The sequence below is a fragment of the Arachis hypogaea genome, chromosome 19 (genome assembly GCF_003086295.3).
Source record: "Arachis hypogaea cultivar Tifrunner chromosome 19, arahy.Tifrunner.gnm2.J5K5, whole genome shotgun sequence".
Lineage (NCBI taxonomy): Eukaryota > Viridiplantae > Streptophyta > Magnoliopsida > Fabales > Fabaceae > Arachis > Arachis hypogaea.
This window is the reverse complement of record NC_092054.1, coordinates 14,806,115-14,821,696: the sequence shown is the minus strand read 5'-3', so window position 1 is coordinate 14,821,696 and position 15,582 is coordinate 14,806,115. Positions and strand designations below refer to the sequence as shown.

Here is a 15,582-nt window from a genome sequence, read left to right as displayed (position 1 = left end):
CAAAAATAAGAAAATGCAAGTAAAAATCCTAAAATCCTAAAATGAAATGCAAAAGTGTTGGGATTAGAAATTTGTCACCCAAAATCGCCGACCGGTCGGACGACCTCCCCACACTTAAAAGTTTGCACCGTCCTCAGTGCACTCAAAGATGAGCAAGGGGGTACGGCGACTCTCCGGATTGCTATGTGTTCTTTCTTCCGCTTCCATGGTTGCTTGTGGTGCATTCGTTATGAAAAACAAAAATATAACACCATAAGATGAGAAGATATAAAAGCAAGGAAGCATACATTGTTGGAATGAGGTAAATCACTAGAATGAGGTGAGTGAATTAGTGTGACATTAAAAAATATTAGGTGTGTGAATTCTAAATTGCGCGGTTTAGAATACACATTAGCATAAAAGCTATGTCACAAAAGAAGCATGCACTTCACTTATCCTAGTGTGCTTGAGATGCTTTAAGTAAGCTTGTAAGGTAAGACAAGCATTAGAGAAGCATGAAAGCATTCAAGTCAAACATATGGATGGATATAATCATGAAATACAATGCATTAAGGTAAATGCTCAACATTATCCATCAAGAGATTGCCTAATCAAAAAATACGGTTCAAATCACATGGGGGCTAGCTACAACATGCAATTCAAAAGAGTTATAAGCTCGAAGACAATTCTCATCACTTGGTATTTTTCAAAAGGTAAGCATGAAGAACTCAAAACCAAGTAACAAAATATAACCTCAATCATAGAATCCAACAAAGATTATCTAAAAACATTCATGCTAAAATAGCATATAGGCAATAAGGGATATAGCAATGTATAGTAAACAAAGTCAAGACTCCAACACTTATGATGAAAAGAGAGAAAATAAAATGAAAACTAAACTAAAACTAACTAATCAACTAACTAACTAACTAATTAACTAACTAACTAACTAACAACCAACTAAAATAAATGGTTATCAATGGTGTTTGGAAGTGTTGGATGAGGGGTAGAAGAAGGGAAGAAGAAAGGGGAAGGAAAGAAATAGAAAGAGGAGAAGAAAAGAAATGTGTTGAAGGAAGGTCATCGGCGCGTACGCACGCATGGCGCACGCGCACGGATGGTGGTGCAATGGATGCGACGCGTACGCGTACATGGTGCGTCGGCATCGATGGCTTATTTCGAGAGTGACGCGTACGCGTCATGTGCGCGTACGCGCGAGTTGGTTTGTGCGAAAGGCACAGTGCTAGCGCAGCTGAGGCACAACTCTCGGGTCAATGTATGGAGGAATGAAATTTTGCAATCCACGCGTACGCGTACATGGCGCACGCGCGTGGATGGTCGAAAACACTTGATGCACGCGTACGCGCACGGTGCGCATACGCGTGAATGGTGCTCTGTTTTTCAAAAAAAAAAAAAATTTTTTTCTATGTTTTTGCACCAATCCAAGCATTCTAAACCTCCAAACAGCTACCAAAATACCATAAAACCTTATTTAACCTACTAGACTACCAAATATACTCAACAAAATCAATCAAAACATGAATTTAAACTAATTTTACCAATATATACAAAAGAGAAAAAGGAAAGATATTACCATGGTGGGGTGTCTCCCACCTAGCACTTTTGTTTATTGTCCTTAAGTTGGACTTATGGGGAGCTCCTCTCAAGGTGACTTGTGCTTGAAGTTATCCTTGAACATCCACCAATGCTTGAATCTCCAATAAGCTCCATTCGTCAATTTTAATATCTTCAAGCCTTGATGGAGTTCTTCACAAACCATGGGCTCCCAAAATTGATCCTCATGTATTCCCGGATCCCATATCTTATTTCCACACCCATCTTCAAGTTGATTATCATTATTCCATTTGGGTGGCATGACCTTAGGATTCTCAATAAAGTGACCAAACATTCTCCTAGACCCAAACAATCTAGCTCTACACCAAACCTTGCAATTAAGCTTTGAACATGCAACCATAATGAGCCTAGAATAATGTTTCCAACCACTAGCCATTTTCTTTTTGCTTTTAAAGCCACAAATATGTCTAAGTTGACCATCCGTCTCAAGCAAACCATATTCAAGGGGAATAATAAAGCTTGAGTATAAGGAATTTACCCACTTGAATGAAAGAATGGATGGTGGTGGCTGGGGGAGAGGTATCTTCAATGTGCTAGCAAGCTTTACTCCCTTGTGTTCTTCCTTGTTAATCTCCACCTCTTCATAAGCTTCTTCACTTCCAATCCTTTGTTCATCAATTTCATCTAACTCTTCCCCATCACTCAAATCATAAATGGGAGGTTGAGAGAAATCTACCTCCACATTGCTTTCTATCTCATTGGGAGAAGGTTCTTCAAATTCAAAGGATTCACCACCAAGATGGTTGGATGCATGATCTTCATCACCAAGGGAACTCAATTCTTGCTTCATTCCTTCCAAGTCTTCATTCAAAAATTGTTTTGGAGGTTGTGCACTTTCCTCCTCGACATCAAATTCAATCTTCTTGGATGGATTTTCTATGATTTTAACTTCCCATCCACGAAACATCTTTCGCTTACGCTTCATCCCACAAAGGATCCTAAGTTGACCATCCGTTTCAAGCAAGCCATACTCAAGTGGGACAATAAAGCTAATAGAGATGAATTTTACCCACTCAAGTGAAGGAGTAGATGGCCACCTAGGCAAAGATGCTTCCAAAGATCTTGACAAAGCATAACCAACCCCCGTTCTTCTATTTCTAGGGACTGCCACCTCTTCCCAAGATTTCTCTAATTCAATCCTTTGTTCATTAATAATCAAACTATCTAAGCCTTTTCCCTTAATCAAACTATAATTGGGAGGGTGAAAGGAGTTTACCTCCACAACCTTTTCAAATGCACCGGGAGAAGGTTCTTCAAGTTCAAAGGATTCTCCACTACTAGGACTTGATGCTTGCTCTTTATTGCCATGGGAACTCAGTTCTTGCTCTATCCCATCCAAGTCTTCATATGGAATATGCCTTGGAAGGTGTGCACTTTTCTCCCTAGCATCAATTTCAATCATCTTGGAGGGGTTTTCTTCAACTCTATGTTCCCATGGAAGCTCCGCATCTCCTAAGTCTTCTACCACTTCTTCCTTGTCTTCAACAATTAAAGCTTCCTCCAATTGTTCCAATACAAAGCAACTTCCCTCATTTCCCACCGGAGTTTCCAATCTCTCCTTCATGCTATGTTCTTCATTTGATTCTCCACATGTAGCCATGAGAGTTCCTTGAGTGTCCAAGCATTGGGAGGCTAATTGATTTGTTACCGCATCCAAGGCGGCCATGAAATTTTGCACATCCCTTTTCATCTCTTCTTGCCCTTGAACAAGAACACCAAGGGTTTCATCCCTTAGAGATTGAGGTGGGTGGAAGGTTTCATTAAATTGGGGGGAGGGTTCATAGTAGGAAGGTGGTTCTTCTTGGTAGAGTTGTGGTGGTTCTATGTTTTCCACTCTTTTCACTTGTTGCACAACACACTCCATGGTTGCTTGAAATTGATCCAATGCTTCCTTGAGACGATCCCTTGACTCTTGTTCCTCTTGGATAATATGATTAGGATCATGTGGCTCTTGGATCAATGGATATGAGTATTCTTCCATGGGAGGTTGTGGTGGAAAGTAGTATTCATCTTATGGTTGGAAATTTTCATATATTGGAGGTGTTTCATCTTGGTAATAATGTGGAGGAGGTGGCTCTTGAAAATATTGATGTTGGAATGGTGGTGGCTCTATATGTGGTTCATATTGCTCATATGGTTGTTGGTAGGATGGATATAGATTAGGGTCATATGAAGATGGTTGGTAAGAAGGGGCTTGTGAGTATGGTTGGGAGTTATGTTGAGGGTATGGATCATAGGCATATGGTGGTGGTTCTTGAAAATCACAAGGTGAGTCACCATAGCCATTGGATTGGTATGCATCATAGAATGGCTCTTCTTCATAGTGCATTGGTGGAGGTTGTTTCCATGAGGATTGATCATATGCATATGGCTCCTCCCACCTTTGGTCATCCCATTCTTGATACACATCTTCATTATAGTCCTCATTTCCTACAACATGTTGATAACCAAACTCATAGCCAAGGTGAGAATTCATGATAGCAAGAAGAAAATGAAAACAAAATCAAATAAGAAGCAAGAAAATTAAATCCTAAAACTAGCAAGAGCTAACAAAAGCAAACATATTCACACTATTCACATATATACAATAACCAATAACATAACACCATTGTAATTCCTTTTATATACATTTTGACATCCCTTTTATATGCCAAATTCGGGGAGTGCACCATCACGTTGCAAGATGTGGCATACCAGCTGGGGTTGCCCATCGATGGTAAGGATGTATCTGGGTGCCTCACAGATTTTGATAAGCTGATGGATGATGGAAGACCGGCTTGGGAGTGGTTTCAGCAGTTATTTGGCGAGCTTCCACCACCGGATAAAGTAAAGCAGTTTACAGTCCACTTCACATGGTTCCATGAGAGATTCAGGGTGCTGCCGGCCAATGTGACTGAGGATACTGTACGCATATATGTACGTGCGCACATTATGATGCTGCTATCTACTCAATTATTTGGTGACAAGAGTGGAAATTGGGTTCATATACGGTGGTTACCCTTTGTGCCAAGGCTTGACGAGATGGGCACTTATAGTTGGGGTTCGGCTGCGTTGGCATGGCTATATCGATGCATGTGTCTGGTGGTCAACAAAAATGTGACGAACTTGGCAGGCCCCCTCCATCTACTACAGTTTTAGATTTTTTAGGCAGTTTCCTACTCTTAGGCCGCATGGATTCGACGACTTTTCTTTTCTGTTGGCTTCTAGGTATCCATAGATGCACTTAGACTTTCATTATTAGTTTCTAGTTATTAACTATTGAGCTGCCAGATTATATATTCATATAACGTTGTCATTGTCCAGGTGGGCCACTTATTTATCGACATCCGACCACAAGGAGAAAAGAATTATTCAGTGTCGCTTTGCATTAGACCGCTTGGTGGTCAAGATGTAAGTTGTTTGTGTCTGTTTCCAAGTTTCATTACTCGTTCGCCGACATGTTTGGTATATACTGTACTAATAGAAGATTCTATAATCATTTACAGATTGTGTGGGAGCCTTATGTTATACTAGACGTGCTTGCCGTTGTTAATCCAGAGATTCAGCTGAGGAGCACAGTCAGTTATGGCGGGCGGTGACTGATGCGTGAGCATCTTCTCTATCTTTTCCCAGTGAATTTGCATTCAAATTGTTGAGTTTAATCAAAATTTAAATACCTTTTAGCCACTATGGATGCTACTTTGAGTTATGTACAATTCTATTTATTTCAGGTAGCATTCGGATGGATTTGACAGAATTTTGTAGCAGAAAAGGAAGAAAGCGAATGATGCTGTCAACCCCGACCTCCTTGCACTTAACCAGAAATAACTTGAGCTACAAAGGTCCAATTGTCGTTGTTTAAGCGGCATTGGAAAGCTAACTTCCAGGACTTTCCAACGATGTATAATAGTACACAATTCTTCTCCAGCAAACTCTGTCCACTCCACGTTGAACATGGCCCCTACCAAGTTCAGCGTGGACTTGAAAACTCCCAGGGAAGCATACGCCACATCCCACGCTGAACTTGGGAAAAGCCAAGTTCAGCATGGACTCAAAGGGACGCGCATAAAACCACACTGCCTTCTTCACGCTGAACTTGGGAAAAGCCAAGTTCAGTGTGGACCTCAACATCTCAAGTGGTCCCTATATACGCCCAAGAGCTTGCACGAATGATTAAGTAATTTTGATTAAATTTATATTTTATTTTAAAATAGAAAAAGATATTATTTTTGTTTTAGGAAATATATTTTACATTAATTAGGATTAGATATAAAAGGGAAAAGAATCAGTCCTTCGGGCTTCTCTCTTCTCTTCTACCTCATTCCACAATTTACAATTTTTTAGAATCCTTATTTTCTCTTTGAACCATGAGCAACTAAACCTCCACTGTTAAGGTTAGGAGCTCTGTCTATTATATGGATTGATACTATTATTTTTCTATTTTAATTCATGTACTGATTTATATTTCAAGAATTATTTTCGTTCTTTATTTTATGAATTTGGGTGGAACGGAAGTATGACCATTTTTCTAATTGAGTTCTTGTATAACTTGGAAAAACTCTTTACTTGAACAACAGTTTGAAAACATATTCTCCTAAACTTCTAATTATCTAGACTTAACGGGATACGTGACATATAATCCTCTTATATTTGGGTAATTAGGGTTTTTGTGGCACATAAACTAGAATTGAACTTCACCCTCTAATTGGAATTAATTGACCAAGGAATTGGCGGTTGATGAATTTTAGAGGAGACTAAAAAAGTCTAAGGAATTAGGGTTTAGTCACATATAGTTGCCATGAATTAAATCTTGCATGATTAAAATAGTTAGTAAGAAAAGTGGATCCAGAAAATAGATAACTCTGAAGTCTTAACTTTTTCTCCATATATTATTCACTACTTGTTTATTGCTTGCTTTCTAATATTCTGAATTTACTGTTAATGTTTTAATTTTGAACCTTTAAACACTCTTTTCTGTTTGTCTAACTAAGTAAATCACTCAATCATTATTGCTTAGTTCATCAATCCTCGTGGGATCGACCCTCACTCACCTGAGATATTACTTGGTACGACCCGGTGCACTTGCCGATTAGTTTGTGGTTAAAAATTCCGCACCAAGTTTTTGACACTGTTGCCGGAAATTGACTGTGATTAACAACTATTAGTTATTTAATTTCTTAAATTAGATAATTTTTACTTTAGTTAAAATTTTTTTTAGCATTATTCATTTTCAATTTTTAATTGTTCTTTTTTCTTTAATCTCGTTCACCTCCTCCCCCACCCCGTTTTCTTTTTATTTATTTTTTAATTTCGCTTCCTTTTTTTATTTTTTATTTCACTTTCGTATTGTTTCTTTCATTATTTTTTTATTTTATTAGTTTTATTTAATCCATTTTTTATTTCTTTTCAAACTTTCTTTCGTTCTTTTTTTTTTATTTATTTACTTTATTTATTTCATTTTTGTTTTCTTTCTTTATATTCATTTTTTTATTATTTTTATTTTTCTATTTTCTTAGTCTTATTTAAATTTTAGCTTTAACTCTTGAATTTTTGCTCAATTATTTTTTTTCTTTTCTGAAATTAAGTTTGGTGTCTACTAGTAATTTTATTTTAATTTACCTATTTATATTTTTTTATAAAAAAAACTATTTTGAAGGTTTTAATTTGTTTTTATTTAGTTGCTTTATTTTATTTCTTTTACACAGGTTATCTCATTGGGAATTCTCTGCACTCTGACGTAAAGATTTTCACTTTCTTTTGTTTTCTGTCTGTTTATGAGCAGGAACAGAGATAAGGAACCTCTTTTAGACCTTGATCCTGAACCTGAAAGGACTTTCAGGCGGCGTTTGCAACAAGCAAGACTGTACAAGGCTGCAGAATCTACTATGGATCATAATAATGCTGTTAATGCCAATGTGGCAAATCCAGCTGGGAATGAGCAACCTAGAAGAGTGCTTGGCTCTTATACTGCTCCTAATGCAGATATCTTTATGGAAAAAGCATTGTGGTGCCTCCTATAGCTGCAAACAATTTTGAATTGAAGCCTCAGTTTGTCACTCTTTTGCAACAAAATTGTCAGCATCATGGACTTCCTCATGAAGACTCAAATCAATTTATCTCTAATTTTCTGCAGATTTGTGATACTGTGAAGACCAATGGAGTGAATCCTGAGGTGTATAAACTCATGCTCTTCCCATTTGCTGTGAGGGATAGAGCAAAGCTATGGTTAGATTCTCAACCCAAGCAGAGTCTGGATACTTGGGACAAGGTTGTCACTGGCTTTCTGACTAAATTTTTCCCACCTCAAAAGTTGACTAAGCTAAGGGTGGAGGTTCAGACTTTCAAACAGAAAGATGGTGAGACCCTTTATGAAGCTTGGGAGAGATTCAAGCTACTTACTAGGCAGTGCCCTTCAGACATGTTCTCTAGATGGACTAAGCTGGATATCTTTTATGAGGGCTTATGTGAAATGTCCAAGATGCACTTAGATAATTCTGTAGGTGGTTCTTTGCACATGAAGAAGACACCAAAGGAAACTATTGAGCTTATTGAGTTGGTTGCTAACAGCCAATACTTATATTCTTCCAACAGGAATCCCTTGTACTCTGAAACCTCTCAGAAGAGAGGCATGTTGGAAGTGGAAGCTGTTAATGATCTTCTTGCTCAGAACAAGCTTATGTCTCAATAAATAAATCTACTTATTCAACAGTTGAGTGGAATGCAAGTTTCAGTTGTCAACACCTAAAATCCACCTCAAGAGGTCCCTTATGACATGACAGGTAACTTTATGCAAAATGAAAATTATGATTATGCTCAATCTTCTTCTGAATAGGTCAATTACATGGGGAGTGCTCCTAGAAATCTCAATAATGATCCATATTCTAAGACCTACAATCAGAGGTGGAGAAATCACCCAAATTTTGGGTGGAGAGAGCAACATCAGAGGCACAAAATTTTAATAATAATTCTCAGTGTGGTTTTCAACAGAATAATTTTAATAACCACCAGTTTCAGTCATCTCAGCAAGCAACTTATCAGCCCCAGCAGAACAATGATTTGGAAGCAATATTGGCAAGTTTTAGACAGAAAACCAGAGCATCAATCAAGAACTTGGAGATTCAGATGGGTCAATTAGTCACAAAAGTTAATGAAATTGATCAGAGGACCACTAATAGCCTTCCTGGTAGCACAATTCCAAATCCAAGAGAGGAATGCAAGACTATTACCTTGATAAGTGGACAAGTGGCAAGTACAGAAACACAAGTCAATGAGGAGCCAGTTGAGAAAGAAGCTCTAGAGGAGAAGAAGGAAGAAGTAGAGCACGTCCCTCCAAAGCGTGCGGACAACCCATTCCCAGACTCTCTTGACACTTATCCTACATTGCCAAAGGCTCCTGAGTACAAGCCTAAAATGCCATATCCTCAGAGACTTCAAAAGGAGATCAAGGACAAGCAGTTTTCAAAGTTCTTGGAAGTCTTTAGAAAGTTGCAAATCAATATTCCTTTTGCTGAGATTTTGGAGCAAATGCCTCTCTATGTCAAATTCATAAAGGAGTTGTTGTCAAAGAAGAAGCCCTTAAAGAGAGATGAGACAGTGGTCCTGACTAAGGAATGTAGTGCCATCATTCAGAATAACTTGCCAAGGAAGATGTCAGATCCAGGAAGCTTTCAAATTCCATGCACCATTGGGAGCACAACCTTTGAAAAAGCGTTATGTGATCTGGGAGCAAGCATCAATTTAATGCCCTTGTCTGTGATGAAGAAGCTACAAATCCAAGAGGCACAACCCACAAGGATAGCATTACAGATGGCAGATAAATCTATAAAGCCTGCATACGGATTAGTGGAGAATATCTTGGTCAAAGTGGGTAAGTTATTTCTCCCAGCAGATTTTGTGATTCTTGACACAGGGGAGGATGAGAATGCCTCTATAATTCTAGGAAGACCATTCCTAGCCACTGGAAGAGCTCTGATTGATGTGGAAGAAGGTGAATTAGTGCTTAGAGTGCATAATGAGCAACTAGTCTTTTATGTCTTCAAAGATATACATTCAGCAAGTGAAGAAGAGAGGTGCATGCAGACTGAGCTTATTGATCCAAACCTTCAAGAACCCCCTGATGATGCATAGCAGAATTTACAGCTCAAACCTCCTGTGGTGACAACCAATAAAATTCCTCCTGATATCAAACCTAAGTTTGGTGTTGGAAATGCATCATCCACCAAGGCGGAGGTTCCCAAAAAGGAGAAAGTACCTAGGGGATGGAGAAACAAAAAGATTTCTACTGAAGACTTCTCCCCAGGAATGAAGGTGGTGTTGACTAACAATCCAGTGTTCACTTATACAGTAAATAGAATCCTCTCTCTGGAGCATATTAAGCTACTTTATGGGGACACAGGGAGAAGAATCACAGTGAGAGGTGAAGAGCTGAGCCCCTATGATCCTCCTCCTTAGAGGAAATGACCGTCAAGCTAGTGACGGTAAAGAAGCGCTTGTCGGGAGGCAACCCGATAATTTCGTATCCTTTGTTATTTTTCCGTTGCGTTGATTATATTATTTGTTTAATTTTTATTGAGTTTTTACTATTTTTTCCTTGTTTTACGTGTGTTTTGATCATGCAGAAATTTTTAGAACAGGAACCGGACATTTAAAAAAATTTTTACTCACTCTAGAGAAGGTTGATTCTGTCAGCTCCACGCTAAACTTGGGATTTTCCAAGTTCAACGTGAAGTATGCGTACAAACTACGCGAGAGGCACTGCTAGGTCCATGCTGAACTTGAGATTTTCCAAGTTCAGCCTGGTAAATGACGTCACAAGAGTGTAATTGAGTCAAGACCCACGCTGAACTTGAAAAATCCCAAGTTCAGCGTGGTGAAGGACGTACAAAGGGGACGCATCAAAACCAAGCAAAAGTTGACGCCGAACTTGATCCGTTGCAAGTTCCGCGTGGGAGCCTTTTCTTTTACTCCAAGTTGGGCGCTCCATTGTCAAAGTTAGGCGCCAGCTTCCATAATTCAGAACCATATCAATTAAAATCACAAGAGATCATATCAATAACTCGGTCCCCACACCCATGCCTCATATCAAATTCCATCCCAATTTTTGTTTCTATTTCTTTCCTTTCCCCATATATTATTACACCTTTTATATATATATATATATATATATATATATATATATATATATATATATATATATATAACCCCTCCCATACTATATATTTATTATTATATATCTATCTACGTATATAACCTGTTTCCTTCCCGTTTTTACTATGTTATGTACTGGTTTTCTGCTGTTTTGTTTTAGTTATTGCATGATCATTTGTTATTTTAATTCCTAGGTTCTAGTTTAATTTACTATTTATTTTGTTATTTGATTTTTAGTCTGAAGGGATGTCTCATGTATTCTTCACTGAGCTTGAATTCAAAAAGAAAAAAAAAAGATGTATTGCATGAGAAATTGAGTTTATAGTGAAAAATAGTCTTATTTACTTAAATGTGGTGGTATTTTCTGTAATCCTGAATGCATGACATGAACAGTGCATATCTGAATTTGAATCAAAGGATGTTGATGTATGAGGAACAATAATTTAGAGAACTATTATGACTTCTCTGAAATTAGTGAAAGCTTAATCCTTGAAGCAAAAGAAACAGCAAAAGAAAAATAAAAGCAAGGTCCAAGGCTCTAAGCATCAATAACTAAGGAGGTCAGACATGATTAAAAGTTCAAAGAGTTGTTTCCTTAGTCATATGCTTGTGGTGTTCTTGTGTCAAGTAATCCTTGAGACAGAATATTTAGAGTCGAGACTAAATGCATTTAGCAGAGTATGCCCAAGGCTTTGAGCACCACTGTCTGGGAATAATTGAAAGAAAAATCGGAACTTAAAGAGAGTTCCCCAATTAAGTGCTTGTGGTGTTTTGTGTTAAGTAAAGCTTGAGGCAAAACATTTAAAGTCATGTCTAGGCTCAGGGTGCAAAGCACCCAAGAAAATAGAATTAAAAGAAATTTGATGTTTTCAAGGATTAAATTGAAGCATAAAATATTAGAGAATCCATAATATTATCCGGATTCTAATTCCGAATGACAGTAACATTCTTCTGATTCAAAGGATAGTGAGATGCCAAACCTATTCAGAATTGCAGTTGTAAACCCCACTTTAAGAAGAGACATAAGCTTAATTGAACTCTCACTTTCATGCAAATTCACATCTTAGGCCTATATTAGTTTTGGTTGCTTGAGGACAAGCAACAATTCAAGTTTGGTGTTGTGATGCGTGAGCATCTTCTCTATCTTTTCCTAGTGAATTTGCATTCAAATTATTGAGTTTAATCAAAATTTAAATACCTTTTAGCCACTATGGATGCTACTTTGAGTTGTGTACAATTCTATTTATCTCAGATAGCATTCGGATGGATTTGACAGAGTTTTGTAGCAAAAAAAGAAGAAAGTGAATGATGCTGTCAACCCCGACCTCCTTGCACTTAACCAGAAATAACTTGAGCTACAAAGGTCCAATTGGTGTGGTTTCAACGGCATTGGAAAGCTAACTTCTAGAGCTTTCCAACAATGTATAATAGTACACACTTCTTCTCCAGCAAACTCTGCCCACTCCACGTTGAACTTGGCCCCTGCCAAATTCAGCGTGGACTTGAAAATTCCCAGGGAAGCACACGCCACATCCCACGCTCAACTTGGGAAAAGCCAAGTTCAGCGTGGACTCAGAGGGACGCGCATAAAACCACACTGCCTTCTCCACGCTGAACTTGGGAAAAGCTAAGTTCAGCGTGGACCTCAACATCTCAAGTGGTCCCCATATACGCCCAAGAGCTTGCACGAATGATTAATTAATTTTGATTAAATTTGTATTTTATTTTAAAATAGGAAAAGATATTATTTTAGTTTTAGGAAATATATTTTACATTAATTAGGATTAGATATAAAAGGGAAAAGAATCAGCCCTTCGGGCTTCTCTCTTCTCTTCTACCTCATTCCACAATTTACAATTTTTCAGAATCCTTATTTTCTCTTTAAACCATGAGCAACTAAACCTCCACTGTTAAGGTTAGGAGCTCTGTCTATTGTATGGATTGATACTATTATTTTTCTATTTTGATTCATGTACTGATTTATATTTCAAGAATTGTTTTCGTTCTTTATTTTATGAATTTGGGTGGAACAGAAGTATGACCCCTTTTCAAATTGAGTTCTTGTATAACTTGGAAAAGCTCTTTACTTGAACAACAGCTTGAAAACATATTCTCCTAAACTTCTAATTATCTGGACTTAACAGGATACGTGACATATAATCTTCTTATATTTGGGTAATTAGGGTTTTTATGGCACATAAACTAGAATTGAGCTTTACCCTCTAATTGGAATTAATTGACCAAGGAATTGGTGGTTGATGAATTTTAGAGGAGACTAAAAAGGTCTAAGGAATTAGGGTTTAGTCACATATAGTTGCTATGAATTAAATCTTGCATGATTAAAATAGTTAGTAAGAAAAGTCAATCTGAAAAATAGATAACTCTGAAGCCTTAACTGTTTCTCCATATATTATTCACCACTTGTTTATTGCTTGCTTTCTAATATTCTGAATTTACTGTTAATATTTTTGAACCTTTAAACACTCTTTTCTATTTGTCTAACTAAGTAAATCACTCAATCATTGTTGCTTAGTCCATCAATCCTCATGGGATCGACCCTCACTCACCTAAGATATTACTTGGTACGACTCGGTGCATGGTTCACGAAATTGTGATCTCCAGGCTCGACCAAATCCTGGTAATGGCTCCAAAGCTTGGTGCTCTGATCTTAATTCATGATTGTCACAACTTCGATACAACTAACCAGCAAGTGCACTGGGTCGTCCAAGTAATACCTTACGTGAGTAAGGGTCGAATCCCACGGAGATTGTTGGTATGAAGCAAGCTATGGTCACCTTGCAAATCTCAGTCAGGCAGATATAAAGTGATAATGGTGTTTTCGAATATTATATAATAAAATAGGGATAGAGATACTTATGTAATTCATTGGTAGGAATTTCAGATAAGCGAATGGAGATGCTTTTCATCCCTCTGAACCTCTGCTTTCCTGCTATCTTCACCCAGTCAGTCTTACTCCTTTCCATGGCTGGCTTTATGTGATACATCACCACTGTCAATGGCTACTTTTGGTCATCTCTCGGGAAAATGATCCAATGCCCTGTCACGGCACGGCTAATCGTCTGGAGGCATCACCCTTGTCAATGGCTTCATCTTATCCTCTCAGTGAATAATATGCTCACGCACCCTGTCACGGCACGGCTATTCATCTGTCGGTTCTCGATCATGCTGGAATAGGATTTACTATCCTTTTGCGTCTGTCACTAACGCCCTGCAATCGCGAGTTAGGAGCTCGTCACAGTCATTCAATCATTGAATCCTACTCGGAATACCACAGACAAGGTTTAGACCTTCCGGATTCTCTTGAATGCCGCCATCATTCTTGCTTACGCCACAAAGATTCTGGTTAGGAGATCTAAGAGATACTCATTCTAGCTTATTTCATGTAGAACAGAAGTGTTTGTCAGACATGCGTTCATAAGGGAGAAGGAAGATGAGCGTCACACATAATTATCACCTTCATCACGTTCTTGGGTGCGAATGGATATCTTAGAAGCAAAATAAGAAGGATTGAATAGAAAACAGTAGTACTTTGCATTAATCTTTGAGGGACAGCAGAGCTCCACACCTTAATCTATGGAGTGTAGAAACTCTACCGTTAAAAATACATAAGTGAAGGTCCAGGCATGGCCGAGATGGCCAGCCCCCTAAAACGTGATCAAAGGATCATAAGGTAATCCAAAGATGCCTAATACAATAGTAAGAGGTCCTATTTATAATAAACTAGTCACTAGGGTTTACATGAGTAAGTAATTGATGCATAAATCCACTTCTGGGGCCCACTTGGTGTGTGTTTGGGCTGAGCTTGAGTGTAGCACGTGCAGAGGCCATTTGTGGAGTTGAACGCCAAGTTCTGTGCCAGTTTGGGCGTTCAACTCTGGTTTTGGATCCTTTTCTGGCGCTGGACGCCAGATTTAGGCAGAAGGCTGGCGTTAAACGCCAGTTTACGTCGTCAATTCTTGGCCAAAGTATAGACTATTATATATTGCTGGAAAGCCCTGAATGTCTACTTTCCAACGCAATTAGAAGCGTGCCATTTCGAGTTCTGTAGCTCCAGAAAATCCACTTTGAGTGCAGGGAGGTCAGAATCCAACAGCATCAGCAGTCCTTTTTCAACCTCTGAATCTGATTTCTGCTCAAGTCCCTCAATTTCAGCCAGAAAATACCTGAAATCACAGAAAAACACATAAACTCATAGTAAAGTCCAGAAATGTGAATTTAACATAAAAACTAATGAAAACATCCCTAAAAGTGACTAGATCCTACTAAAAACATACTAAAAACAATGTCAAAAAGCGTATAAATTATCCGCTCATCACAACACCAAACTTAAATTGTTGCTTGTCCCCAAGCAACTGAAAATCAAATAGGATAAAAAGAAGAGAATATACTATAAATTCCAAAATATCAATGAAACATAGCTCCAATCATATGAGCGGGACTTATAGCTTTTTGCCTCTTGAATAGTTTTGGCATCTCACTTTATCCATTGAGGTTCAGAATGATTGGCATCTATAGGAACTTCAGATTTCGAATAGTGTTATTGACTCTCCTAGTTCAGTATGATGATTCTTGAACACAGCTTCTTTATGAGTCTTGGCCGTGGCCCTAAGCACTTTGTTTTCCAGTATTACCACCGGATACATAAATGCCACAGACACATAATTGGGTGAACCTTTTCAGATTGTGACTCAGCTTTGCTAGAGTCCCCAATTAGAGGTGTCCAGGGTTCTTAAGCACACTCTTTGTTTTTTCTTTGGACCTTGACTTTAACCGCTCAGTCTCAAGTTTTCACTTGACACTTACACGCCACAAGCACATGGT

General features: G+C 38.2%; 1 non-coding gene across 1 annotated transcript; it reads right to left on the bottom strand.

Moving 5' to 3' along the window:
- Positions 1-7,909: 7,909 nt before the first annotated feature.
- On the bottom strand, positions 7,910-8,013 carry LOC112780514 (small nucleolar RNA R71). The gene has a single exon (XR_003191346.1). It is a non-coding gene; the product is annotated as a small nucleolar RNA R71 (small nucleolar RNA).
- Between the last annotated feature and the right edge of the window lie 7,569 nt (positions 8,014-15,582).